General features: G+C 39.8%; 1 pseudogene; it reads left to right on the plus strand.

The window, feature by feature from the left end:
• The first annotated feature begins 3,273 nt into the window (after window positions 1-3,273).
• On the plus strand, window positions 3,274-6,473 carry LOC101416711 (ribosomal protein S6 kinase delta-1-like; annotated as a pseudogene).
• The last annotated feature ends 8,158 nt before the right edge of the window (window positions 6,474-14,631 follow it).

The following is a 14,631-nucleotide window of genomic DNA, read 5'->3' on the forward strand; positions in this document are numbered from 1 at the left end:
TTCATATCAGAGTGGTCATGTAGTATTTGTCCTTCAATGCCTGGCTTGCTTCACTCAATATAAGGTCCTCAAGATTCATCCATGTTTCCCCGTGTTTTGGTACTGTATTCCTTCTTACAGCTGAGTAGTATTCCATTGTATGTATATACCACATTTTTTAAATCCATTCATCTGTTGATGGGCATTTGGGTTGATTCCAACTTTTGGCAATAGAGAGTAAGGCCGCTATGAACATTGGTGTGCATATATTGGTTCATGTCCTTGTTCTCAGTTCTTCTGAGTATATTCCCAGCAGTGGAATTGCTGGGTTATATGGCAAATTTATAGCTAGTTTTTTGAGGAATTGCCAAAATGTTCTCTACAATGACTGGATCCTTCTACATTCTGATCAGCAGTGAATGAGGGTTCCCATTCCTCCACATCCTCTCCAGCACTTGTAGTCTTCTGTTTTTTTAATAGCTGCCAGTCTAATAGGTATAAGATGGTATCTCATTGTAGTTTTGATTTTCATTTCCTTAATAGCTTGTGATGCTGTGCATCTTTTCCTGTGCTTTTTAGCCTTTTGTTTTTGTTTGGAGAAGCATCTGTTCAAATCTCTTGCCCATTTTTTGAATGGATTGTTTGTCTTTTTATTTTCAAGATATAGGATTTCTTTATATATGCTGGGTATTAGGCTCCCATCAGATATACGGTTACAAATATAATACCCAACACATGTATGTACAGGGGACCCACATATTTTGTATATCTAGGGCTTAGCTTCAAGGCTGCCATAGTGTGGTGTACTTAGGGAAAAGAAAGAGATTACTGAAGAGGAAGGAACCCTCATGAGCTGGGCTTGTCTTGAGCATGGAGCAAACAACTCCAGTGGAGGGGGCGGGGACAACTCCATATTTCAAATAATTTACTCCTTCTGCTCTTCCATCAGCTAAGATGAGCTTCACAAGGACACTTAGGTGTGGCCAAAGGCAAACTAGCTAGAGGCAAACCAGCCCTGTCATAAGTGAATATTTGCTGATTCAAAGGCTACTTAAATGGTTGATTTCAAGGAAGAAGCATGGAAAGCCCCTTATGAGAATGCTGAGTAGTGAATATATTAGGGGCTCATTAATGTTTGTTGACTTGAGATTAACACTTCTATTATTAGTGAGGTGTTCACGTTGCTTGAGGGTTGGGGGATTTTTGCATATATGAGATGCCCTAAGTACCCTGGTGATTTTGGAACAATTTATTTATTTATTTTTATTTCTGAGTGGATGAGCCATAATGATGTTGAATAACAGAATTCAAATCAACCTGAATAAAATCTAGGAACATCTTCTAGAGAATTACTTTCTTATAATGCATAATCTAATACTCTATTGCCAAATCCCTACACATTCTACTGCTAGAATAAAGAGTTGCTGGCCATCTAGAAGTCATCTTATGAAAATCACCATTGTAAATTTATTTTGTCTTCTTTTGAGTAATTTTTACTTTGTGCTGTGCAGGAGTTCATTAGAAACAGCCTTGTATACTGGAAATGGCACAGGCTGTGGAGTGGTCATCTTTGCACAGTAGAGTCATAGCTTGGTTTTTCTGTGTATGTTTCTACAGTTTCCAAATAATCTAATAAAAACACATAACTTTTGAACTTTATTTAAAATGTTGCTTCACAAAAGAATTTACATGTTTCAAAATAGTAGAAATATATTGCCAATTATTCAGCACATGTGAAATGTCACAGCTTGAAAGACTGGTAATAGGGTCTGTCTTGGCCACTCCTTTCTTCCTCATCTCAGGCAACTTAGGCTTCCTTTCAAAACCAAGATCGCTTTTCTCCTGCTGATTCTCACTGATTCAGTCTTTCAAGCCCAAGAGAGTGGATATGGCTTGGAAGCTCAGGGTAGATTTAAATGGTGCTAATACGTACAGATACTAAGTAATAGAGATTGTGTTTTATAAAAGTACTAGAGTCTTTTTATTAAAATTATACTATGATTTTGTTTAGTCCAGGTGCAGATGACGTAATGACATTGTCTCAAAAACAATGGCATGTGTATACGCACGCCATCGGGGCTTTCTTTCAGGAAGGTTGTTTCACCACGTTGAGCTGACAGTAGATGGGAACCGGGTGCAAACCGAAAGTGCAAACCGAGCATCTACATCAGCTGATACCAATGACCCAGTCTTTGTTGGAGGTTTCCCAGATGGCCTCAACCAGTTTGGCCTGACCACCAACATTCGCTTCCGAGGTTGTATCTGATCCCTGAGGCTCACCAAAGGCACGGGCAAGCCACTGGAGGTTAATTTTGCCAAGGCCTTGGAAGTGAGGGGCGTTCAACCTGTGTCATGCCCAGCCAACTAATAAAAATATGCTTAACCCCAAGACAGGTCCCTCACAATGACTGTATCAAGTAAAACAAGTATATTTTAACTATGTATGATAATAAAACTAATTTGTGCACATAAAAAAAAAAAAAAGAATATGATCTTCCTTTTATAGAAGTTGTTAGAACGTTAGCCAAACCTGATCACCAGATGGAGGGTGACAACAGCAGAGCCTTTCAACCTGGATTCGGGGAGCTGTCTTAATGGGGACACGAGTTTCTCACCCGGTCAAAGGACCAGGGCAGAAGTGAGAGGGTAAAGGAGTGGAGGGAGCTGCCCGTCTTCTGTGTTGTCCTCAAGCTTCCCTCTTCATGCTTCCCCATCCTGCTCTCTGCCCTGGGTCGTTATTCACTATGGGTTACACTAATGGATCTTTACCCTCTGATTTTCAGTTAATTTTGACTCGTGGCTTTGAAGAGAGGAAGAAATTGTTCCAATGAGTTAATTAGTTAAAAAAAAGGGGGGGTGGTGGTCATTGCTGCCTGCCCCTCTTGGTTTCTGGACATAAATATTCTAACTATGGGGTTTATGGAGCAATATGTTGGCTATTGGGAGAGGATGAAGCCAACCTAGGACCACCTGTCAGCGAAGAGCCCCAATGCCACTCAACTCCCACATCACCATCTCCTGAAAATATTTCTCATTGGCTTTTTCCAAATATAAACTGGAGGCTATGAAGTCCAAGAGGACAAAACACAGGCACAGGGGAATAGTACAGAAGGATCTGGAGGTGAAAAGTTGAAATCCAGCACATGGTCCAATAGGTGGGTTGATTTGTGCTCTAAATAATTAAAAACAAACTGGGAGCCCCTGCTGCTTCGCTGCTGCTCTGGAGGCTGCCTGCTATGGGATAGGGTTGCCCTGATGGTCCCAGGTGGGCGGTGCAGCAGAGGTGGCCGGAGGATGAGCGCTCGGTGGAAGCGGGGTGCGGATCTCGCCAATTTCTACACGGTCACCGAGCCCAGTGCATCCAAGGGGCTACACCGCACGTAAGGTTACCGCCCAGGTTGTTTCAAGAAGAAATCCAGAGGATGTCCAGGAGCTAATCGTATAGAAGAGACATAGTGACTTTAAGAAACTGCACAAAGAACTCTGGCAAATTCACAAAGACTTATTCGGTCATTCAGAATTGTTTCCTCCATTTGCTAAAGGAATAGTATTTGGGTGGAGTAATTAATGGTGGTTCTGAATTGACTGGTCCTGCTGAAGCTTATCTGGATTCCCTCACTGGTAGCTTTCCTGAGTGTAGTGTGAAGGCTTCTCCAATGACAGGGATCTGATATCTCTTACTGTCCATGTGGATTCTCTTGCTGAGTTAGATGATGGAACGGCTTCCCATCAAAACTCTCCTCTTAGGACTTTTGGTCTCAATCTTTCTTCGGATTTGTCAGCACTACAGGCTGTTACTTCTGACAATGACCAGAATAAAGAAGAAGAACAATGGAAAAGTCGTACCCTCTTTCCTGGCATTTTCAAACCCAAGTTTGGCAAGAGAGATTATTTGGAGAAAGCAGGAGAATTCATAAGCTGGCTTTAAAAAAGGAAGAAGAAGAAGATTTTGAAGCTGCTTCTGATTTTTATAGGAAGGGAGTTGACTTACTCCTAGAAGATGTTCAAGGAGAGTCAAGCCCTACCGGTTGAGAAGCAGTAAAGAGAAGAACAGCAGAATATCTTATGTGGGCAGAGCTTATCTCTATATGTTTATGGAAAATCCCACCTTGATGATTCATCACAGCCTCAAGGATCACTAAGTTCAAGGCCGCCTTGGAACCTAAGAAGCCCTGCCGAGTTGCTGAAGGCCTTCAGAGTCCTTGGAGTGACAGGCAAGGTTTTACTTGTAATGGACACAAGGACACAACAGACATTCATTTTAGAAGGTCGAAGGAAAAGCAGTGAATACAGCAGGAACAGAAAGACCACCATCCCCCGCTGAGTCCCCACCATGGTGTGTCTGCACAAGTACGTCATCTCTGAGGAGTCGGTATTTCTTGTGCCGCAGCATGTGGAAGGAGGCAACTCTGCCAGGAAGCGAAAAAAAATCTCTGCTTATCGAAGTTCACCTGCAACAGCCAACTTCTAGTTCTCATGACAATAACAGCTTTGAAATCAGAGGTAGTGATGGTGGGACAGTGCTCAAGGTTCTGCTTTCGAAGACTAGCCTTACTCCAAGCTCTCAAGATGATAGCATCCAGGAAGATAATAGCCAACACACCTCTCCAAAATAGCCAGATTCTGGTTCAAGTTCAGAAGAAGAATGCACTACTAGTGATTTAACATTATGCAATGAATATGGGCAAGAAAAGGTTGAACCAGGGTCTTTGAATGAAGAGCCCTTTATGAAGACTGAAGGAAAGGATGTTGATACCAAAGCTATTAAATCTTCCCAGCACACCTTGCTGCTGACTGTGACGGCCTCAGCACAGAGCTGCTATCTCATGAGCTGAGATTTTTCCCTGAAGATGATAACCCAGAAACAGTTAGTTCTCCAGCCACATCAGGTTCCCTCAGGAGATCTGAAAATAGCACCATGGAATTCTTCAGGAGAGACAGTAAGGATAGCGCTAGTGAACTCCTGGGACTTGATTTTGGGGAAAAATTATATTGCCTAAAAGCAGAACCTTTAAAAGTAGTCTTCTCTCCTCCAGATAGAGACAGCACAACAAGGAGCTTTAATATTAGCAGAAGTAAGATAGAGTATAAAGCTCAGAACACCATTAGCAGGGGCTCAAATGACTCAGTCCCAGTTATTTCTTTTAAAGATGCTGCTTTTGTTGCTGTCAGTGGTACCGATGAAGGAAGACCGGATCTTCTTGTAAATCTTCCTGGTGAATTGATGCCAACAAAAGAAGCTGCAGCAATGGGACTTATTAATATATGCCATATAGAAAGTAAACTTTTGGAAATCCCTGATGTTTTATACCTCAGACTTACTGCAGAACAATGCCAGCCACAAGAAGAAAAAGGCACAGAGGAATCAAGTGATCCCTGCCAGCCCAAATTGCATAGTACAGCAGAGAAACACTAAGCACAGGAGGATCTTGGGATGCTGTTAATAGCTGCTGTTGATCACAGTAGTTGAGAAGACATGTCTTTGTTACACAGCTGAGATCCTGAGTTTCAAGGACTTGGAGTGGTTGGACCAGCCCTGACTGCAAACAATATGGAAGAAAGTGTACTCCATATTTCTAATCCTCACTCTGGTGCTAATGAATATAATGCAGACACAGACACTTTAAAAACAGAGGAACTATTGCTGTTTACTGATCAAGCTGGTGATTTGGCTAAAGAGGAACTAACTTCCTTATTCCAAAGAGACTCTGAGACCAAGGGAGAGAGTGGGTTAGCACTTAAAGGAGACAAGGAAATACATCATATTTTTTGAGGACTTTGATAAAAAATTTAGCACTAAACTCCAGGTTTTTTATCCCAGAGGGCTGCATTCAAAGATGGGCATCTGAAACGGTGGTAACCCTTGATGCATTACATAGAGAGGGAAATGTGTGCTGCTATCTGAACACAAACAACATCTTATTGAATGATAAAGGACACATTCACCTAATGTATGTTAGCAGGTGGAGTGAGGTTGAAGATTCCTGTGACAGCGATGCCATAGAGAGAAGGTACTGTGCCCCAGAGGTTGGCGCTATCACAGAAGAAATTGAAGCCTGCGATTGGTGGAGTTTGGGGGCTGTCCTTTTTGCACTTCTCACTGGCCAGACTCTGGGTGAGTGCCATCCAGCAGGAATAAATACTCACACTACTTTGAACATGCCAGAATGTGTCTCTGAAGAGGCTCGCTCACTTATTCAACAGCTCTTGCAATTCAGTTATGTGAACGACTTGGTGCTGCTGTTGCTGGGGTTGAAGACATCAAACCTCATCCATTTTTCACCCCTGTGGATTGGGCAGAACTGATGAAAAGAACACAATGCAGGGTTATCTGCACACATTCTGATCTTTGTGAAGGGGTCTCCGCACTGAGGCAACTTTGCCTTACAGTCATTGATGGAGCACCAAATATTTTGGATAAAAACATTATAGGAAATGGGGAGAAGAAAAAGGCTGAACAAGAATTTATATTTACCATTTGGACAAGACACTGATTTATAATAGGAAAGGGCTGTTATATACAAACCTTGAACTAAGGAGTGATTGTTTAATTTGCATTTAATGTTGCAGGTGAGTTGTAAACCCAACTGAAAGAGGAGTGTCCTTCAAGATATTCCTCTGATAGGAAGTTCTGAACAAAATGAAGTGTTACTAAAAAGAAAGACCTTCACAGGGCAACTTGCAGTGTTTTATGCTAATATGGGTTTCTATGATTAAATTAACATTTGCTAAATAATATACTAAAAATGCTTCATGAATAATGTCATGTATCGAACATAAAAAGTGAAGGAAAAAAAGTATATTCCTATGTCTAAGAGGAAACTTGTACCATGATACTCTATGATTAATGTATCTTCAGTGTGGTCTCCTATTGTTTCATGCTTTCAAAATTCATGTGAGAAGAAAGCACTCACGCTGTAAACTTTGCACTTTGTTGTTTGATACTGCTTATTTAGAGAAGGCATTCATTTTAATACTCACTCTATCTTCAACCTCATTTCCTTTCTCTATCTTTCCATTTCTTATACCCTTATTCTCTCATATTCCATTCTTTCCATCCTACTAATGCACAAGCAACAAAAAAGGGAAGGGAGTATTTATTTCCCTAAGTTGTATCAATTTAGTAAGGACAAAAAAATCATGTCAAATAAATGTGGTCAAAATTTAAAAAAAACAAAACTGGGGAGTAAGAAGAATTTTTTCAAGTTTGGCTCATTTTGCTTTTCACAAGCCACCAAGATCCCATCTCTAACAGAACAGGATGTGCTACTATTCCTTCAGCAATGTAATGGGAAACTGGACAAGAGTTAAGGGACTCTTAAGTTTTTGCTGTACTTTTCCTGATGATGAATTTAAGAGAAGAGCAACATGAAGATTATTTATAATGCTCTCACTCTTGGTGGATCCTCAGGTGTTGGTTGACTTATTAGGTAGATAACAAACACATAAGTAAACCTAAATAAATAACACCAAAGAGATCTATGAGTTGATAAATGATGCTAGTATTTCATGAACCAATATTATGATTAATCCAATTTTGTGTTCTGCATATTCTTGAAAACAAGAAATAACAAAGCACTGAAGTAGTCCCAGCACCTATTAATTGATTCCAAATAAAGAAATTTCTGCCACAGTCAAAATGTCACGTAAAATCGATGCTTTTATCCCCAGGTTGTTAAAAAAGGTCAACATCGTCTCATCCACAGACTTTATTCATTTCCTTGTCACTTTCAAGTGGCCATTTAACTGTTTCAATCAGGTGCTAATCATTACTATTTCATAGCACAATCTTATTGCCTTTATTTTTAAAGGTAAATTAAGGTTACAAAATAATATCAAAGATCCATAGTTATTTTTTGAAAGTGGCTGAATTAGAATTGAAGTCCATAGGTCAAGAGACATCTTTCGTTTAATTCCTCTGCTTAACCAAAGACAACAAGAATTAATTAATCTTTGGTACAGCATTAAATACTGGGTCTTTCTTACAAGGAGTCAATTTCATATGCAAATAAATATAATGTTATAGTTGATCTGAGTAGAACTTGTTTTAAAGTGTTCATTACAGCTTTTATTGAGTACTATTTCTGTGCTAGACACTATATTATATATTTTATTTATATACATCATGTCATTTCATATTAGTAATTTTACTGTTAGAGTGTTGTTATTACTATTATATCAATTTTATAGGTATTTCATAGTTACAAATTTGAAGCTTTCGTAAGTTAAATGACTAGATAGTAGAAAGCTGGGCTTGAAATCCATGTTTCTGATACCAAAATCTATGCTCTTTATCTCAGAGTAATGAGCAAATTAAAAAAGAAAGGTTTAAAGGAGACCTTTTGGGAAAGAAATAGAGAATTTAGCTATTCATTTTCTGAATAGATTTTTTATGTGCAACATTTAGGTTGTATTTCTTAAGGCCACATGAAATTACTTCTTATTGTGTTTACTTAGAGACAACCTGCTGAGTAAGGGTTGATCTCCAACGATAAGAGAATTTTGTTATCCAGTGATTTTTTTTTCAGGCTTTTTAGAACTAAGGAATTTTGAACAAGGGGAAAAAAACTTAATGAAAACTGCATTTATTGAGAAATAGAAAAGCAACTAAAAGGAGCACAAAGGTATGTTCCTTGATTATCACCTTTGGGTCTCTGCATTAGCCCATTCTTAACCCAAATACTGTAGAGGTCGGGAGTACTACCAGTCAGGAATGGAAAAATATGCATGGACTTCCCAGTCAAACATGGTGACTGAAAGGAAAAATCAGGTAGAATCTGGTTTGACAATTTGTTTGCTGAATGTAATATGCTCCTCTACACACCCTTGACATGACTGGAAATAGCCTGAGAGCTGCTAGGAAAGAACACATCCTCTGTGACAGGAACCTGGCAGTGGAACCTGGTAGGTAGGTGGTCATTGGTGCCTCGACTTGGAAAAAAACGTGTTTACAGAAGAGGCTGATAATGTAGAGCAAAAGGCCAAAAGGGAATCACAGCATTTTTGGAGGCATTTTGGACTTAATATGTATGGTGGAGTTGTTTGTAATGGAATGTGCTCCTTTCACTGCTTTTATTTTAACTAGAGAATTTGTAGGTTTACAGAAGTGTCATACAGAAAGTACAGCATTCCCATACAACTCCCCAATTTTGCCAATTTGCATTACTGTGGTACCTTTGTTACAACTGATATGAGATTACTTTTAATATTGTACTAGTAAGTATAGTCCAGAGTGTAAATCAGGGCTCACTGTTTGTATTGTTCAGGCCTATGGTTTGTTTTGTTTTGAAAATTTTGTTCTAGCTTAATATATGCTACCTTAAATATCCTTTTTCAACTATACTCAGATATAAAAGTCAGAGGTATTGAATACATTCATAATGTTGTCTTACCATCACCCCTATACATAACCACAACTCTTCATTTTCACCTTTTACTCCCCTTCTTTGCAAGGGGTTCAACAATGCTGAGATTCTGTTTCCCCATCAAGGGGTGTAACAAGAGTTCTACCTAATAGAGTTTGGAAGGATACTATGGTTCTTATATGTACAGAAATAAGAGTTTAATAAACATTGGTGCTTGCCATTATTATTTGTGGCATGGGGCCTGTGTAAGGAGGGTTCAGCTCAGAGGTCGACTGAGCCTCCTATGATGTGTCCCCTCTCAGGAGCCTTTTGAGATGAGAGATAAGACCTCAGCTCTGAGGAGGTGCCATATCCTGAACTTTACATACTTTTCTGACAGATATTCTCATTTTCTTTTTCAGATAAGGAGACTAGGACACATACGAGAGACGATGTAGCATCCACGATCATGCAGGCATGGCTTTCAGTAAAAAAAGGATGTGAAGCCAAGTTCACCTTCATTAAAACTCAAGCTTTTCTTACCACAGGGAACACCCACTTTGTCATAAAGCTCTGTTGACTTTCTAAGAAGGATTAGTAAAATAGCTTCTGTAATCAAGTTTTGTAATACTGACAGGATCTTTATTAGGAAAATATCCATTCTGATGTGATGATTACCTAGCAAAATCCCTTGTTTAAGGTTGTTAGAGGCACAGGACGACAACCAAGAGATAGATAAAGAATCTGTCTTCTGCTCCCCTTAATCCTCAATCTAAAATTCACAGATTATTAAATACAGTATTATTGGAGCCAAGATAGTGATCCTCCTTCCCAAATGGATCCTCCTTCCCACCTGTCATAGCCTGCTGAGATCATAGCCGGCCAGTTTAGTTGGACTAACTCTCGGAATGAAATCAACATAATAGTCATTAAAAAAAAAAAAGCAAAATAGCCTTTATGAAATAAAAAGGGAGACTATTAAAGCTTCTAAGAGATAACAGGATAGTGAAGTCTGCACAACTTTTATCTCATTATAGGGACTGCTTATATTGTTGTCACACAGACGTGGGTAAAGCTTCCATGTGCTGCTGACCAGTTAGCAAACTCAGAAACGAGTGGCCTAGAGAAAGGACCCTGAAGCCCCTTTTCCTCTGCTAACTCTGTAGGAGGCTCCCCACTGGTGAGCCTGGCCTGGCGCCTCCTGCTCCAGCTTCCCTATCTTTTTGGCTTTGTCCTTGGCACACAGCCTGGGCAGATGGGATATGTTGGGTGCTCTCATCTCAGGGATTGTGAGTTTTTTTCCCCAGGCTTCTCAGATTGGTTGAGGGATCTAAAAGATGTTAATGTTTTTTATCTTGATCATTATATTTTATTGTAGATGCTATTCTATGGTTTGTAATTGACTTGGATAGATGAATTCAAAGACAACTGAAAAATATCCATTTCAACAGCAGGAAAGAAGCAAATACTTTGACTGTAGATATCCAGATATAGCTTTTCATACACACAGTTACTGGCAAACATGAATGAGACTTTGGAGTAATTGATAGTTCTTGGACAAAATCATTTGTTCAATGTTTGCTAGAAGCAGTGATTACAACCATAAGTTATATAAAGATTGTTTAGTCCCTCACAAAAATTTCACAGAAAAAGTATTTTAGCCAAGATAATGATCCCTTAGCATGTCTGAACTGCATCTTTCCTAGCGTGGAGCAACAGCAGTCCAGAGTCCTGACTTCAGCCCTGACTAGGCCTCAGCCTCAGATGGCAGCACATCCTGTGCTTTTCAGCTTGACACCTCAGTATCAGAGGAATTGGAAAAAGGATTTTGATGGCAGTAGTAGTACTGACACAATTAGTCAGTAACTGTGCCCCCATATGTCTGTTTTGACATGATTTCCTATTGAATTGGGTTTCTCTTTAGAGAAGGCAAGTTTTGCTACATATTTTACAGAGATTTCCTGTTATTGTAAAAAGCTCAGCCTGAAGGTGCTGGGAATGAACAAAATAGTCTTTGTCTTCATTTGTCTCCTATAGGCTGTCAGGTGATCATAATCAAAATCCTGCAACATAGGTGTAATCAACCTTGTTTCTTGGGTGAAAGAACTGGTGCTTAGTGAGGCAGTAACTTATGCAGAAGGTCCATGCTGTTTCAACTCCACTATTGGGCTGCTTTGAATACCTTTTGTGATTATCAACTTTATAAGAACATACTGAGTAATGTGGGTAATGTGGGCTAACTCAGACATACTTGGCTAGCTCAGACCCACTGCCTTGCTCAGAGCAGCCTAGCAGCACTTCCCTGCAAAATAAAAAGCCAGCCACTCCAGATGACCATCCAACAAGAGTCACTTTGAGCACACATCTCTAAGGCTTCCCTTTATTGACATCATGCCCTGAGAGTCCTCCTTAGTGGTGGAGACCTCCTTAGTGGTGGAGAAAGATGATTGGCTAAGAATACTACATATCTTCATATCTTCTCTTTCTTATAAATCTCCTTTAGCAGGAAACATCATGGGTGATAAATAGGTAGAAGTTGTGTCAATACTACATAGCCAGGAAGCAGATTTAACCCAGTGGTTAGGGCATCTGTCTACCACATGGGAGGTCCAAGGTTCAAACCCTGGGCCTCCTTGACTTCATGTGGAGCTGGCCCACGCCCAGTGCTGATGCGTGCAAGGAGTGCCCTGCCATGCAGGGGTGTCCCCATGTAGGGGAGCCCCACGTGCAAGGGGTGCGCCCTGTAAGGAGAGCTGCCCAGCACGAAAGAAAGTTCAGTCTGCCCAGGAGTGGCACTGCACACGCAGAGAGCTGACACAACAAGATGACGCAACAAAAGGAAACATAGATTTCTGTTCCGCTGACAACAGAAATGGACAAAGGAGAACACACAGGAAATAGACACAGAGAACAGACACCTGGAGCAGGGTGGAGTGTGGGGGGGAGAGAAATAAATTAATAAACCTTAAAAAAAATACTACATAGCCTGTACTTGAAGTAAATCATCAAAATATTAATGAGTATGATATTTTGGAAGTGTGTAGCCAGAGTGTGCCCTCTTAAACACAGGAGCATAAAAAGTACCATTGTATATTGTTCCACTCCTCGTGGAAAAGACAAAACTAACCTTTGTGAATATCTCCTGACACAGATTATTATTTTCTACCAAATCATGTCATCAGAACCCAATTAGGACTCTTCACAGAATAAGAAATGTGTCAATACATTATTTACTTGTTTTCCAAAGTATCAGACCATGAAAACAATATGGCTCTATAATGCCCCTCTGTGAAATTGTTGAAATAATTTTGAATTAATCAGAGTCCCTTTTATCCAGTCTTTTTTTTTTAATTTTTCACAGCAGTATATATAGATGCCTCCTGAAAGAATATAGAAATTAGCTTTCATTTGGGCCATTTGTGCTGTCTTGTATGTTCAATAATTTTCGAAATCATGGCAAAATATTATTCCTTATCCCATATTTTAAGGATCCAAGCTGTATTCAAATCAGAGATGCTATTGAAGGAAATAAAAGGGATCTGCAGGAAAACACAGGAAACAGAATATTCTGCCCACCTTTCTCCTCCAACCAATGATGCAATCACTGGTTTGTGATCCACATTCCCTCCATGTAATTCCTATCCAGGAGGATCCCTCCGTGTGAGCCACTGTTGGCTACTTGAGCCTAAAATGAGCCCTCCCTTTACTTAATTTTCATATAAGCTAAGGTAGAGCACAGACTTGACAGAGCACATGGGATCTGAGAACAAGATCCTTTTAAAAAAGGAATGCGTAGTAAAAGGCGTCAAGATACCTCCTGCTCCCTTCTATTCCCACTTGGCTCATGTAATACTCAGAAGAACATGACAGAGCTGTAGTGACATGTCTCCAATGAGACACACTGTCTTCAATTCTTAGATGAAAAATCTACATTATCTTTTCAGGCATCCGTCTAAAAGGTGAACAATGAGGACAGTGGCATCTGATATGTATTGCATTCAAATAATAGAATACTATGCATATATTAAAATATATTGGGGAGTTATTAATAAAATACGAAGTTTTCACTGAACAACTGAGAGAAAAATTTGAAAATATACAGTGACCTCTCAGAAGCACCCATGTCTATATTGATAGAAAAATTAAAGAATGGAGCTAATCAAAAGAAGAGAATATAAGGAAAGAATAGTATGTAAATCACACACACAGACACATACAGACACTCACATATAACAAATATATAATTACTAACCATAAATAGATAAAGAAAATTCAATATAAATGAATATGGGGGGCAATTTATTTTTATCTTTTATACTTTGTTTTGCTCACATATTCGTCCATGAGGATCTGTTACTTTTCTGAGCTATAAGATCTCTTAAGGTATATTCTCCTTCAAAATCAAGACCTTTGAATACAGTACATGTTTCATTTGAATCAGCCCTTACTTAATTCACCAACGGCCTCTCTTTTCATGATGAAACAAAAACATTGTTGAGCTGGAACTCTACAGATGCTCCCCAGCTCTGTACAGCCTCATAATCTTGATTATCTGGAACAATTATCCTTACCACAAACACCCTCGCTATAATCCCTGCCAGCCAATAGAGTAATATAACCCACCCAGGCTGAAATTTTCCCTGGGGAGCTACTTGAATGTTCTCCAACCAGCGACCTAAGTTTCACATACCAATCTAACATGTGATGGATAGTACACATTTTTAAAAATAATTTTCAAGCAAAAAATATTGACGCCCACCTCTCCACAACTTATTTGGAAGTCTTTGGCCACTCATAGATATTCCTAGTGTGCAAAGAGCCTGCCAAGAGTACGTTTCGGCGTAGTGAACAGACATTTTCACGCCTGTCATCAAGGGTAGACCAGTTAAAAATATATCAAGGGTTGTACTGGGCCCTGGGGTACTCTGCTAGACCCTAGACTTGCTAATGTGTATTTGCTTACTTCCTTGCCCCCTACTGCTTTTAAATATTCCTTCTCTGTTGACTCTGTTGAGTTAGGAGTGCCTTAAGGTACAAAAATTGTAAAGCCCTGGGTCCTTAGAGCTGCCCAAAGGTAGAACAAATATGTCTTGTTTGTAGAAAGAATAAAAGGTTAGTGGCTGAAGCCCTAGAGAGCAAGGACAGGAGTAGAATGAGAGGAGGTCAGCAAGGTAGACAGGAGTCAGCTCAAGGAGGCAGTCACATGGGCCTTTGGAGCCAGGACAAGGAGACGGGAGTGTCTTCTAAGTGGGATGGCACAAGGAAAATCCCCCAGGTCCCTGCCTCTCTCATTTCCCTACAGTACGCT

This window comes from Dasypus novemcinctus, chromosome 5 (genome assembly GCF_030445035.2).
Source record: "Dasypus novemcinctus isolate mDasNov1 chromosome 5, mDasNov1.1.hap2, whole genome shotgun sequence".
Classification (NCBI taxonomy): Eukaryota; Metazoa; Chordata; class Mammalia; order Cingulata; family Dasypodidae; genus Dasypus; species Dasypus novemcinctus.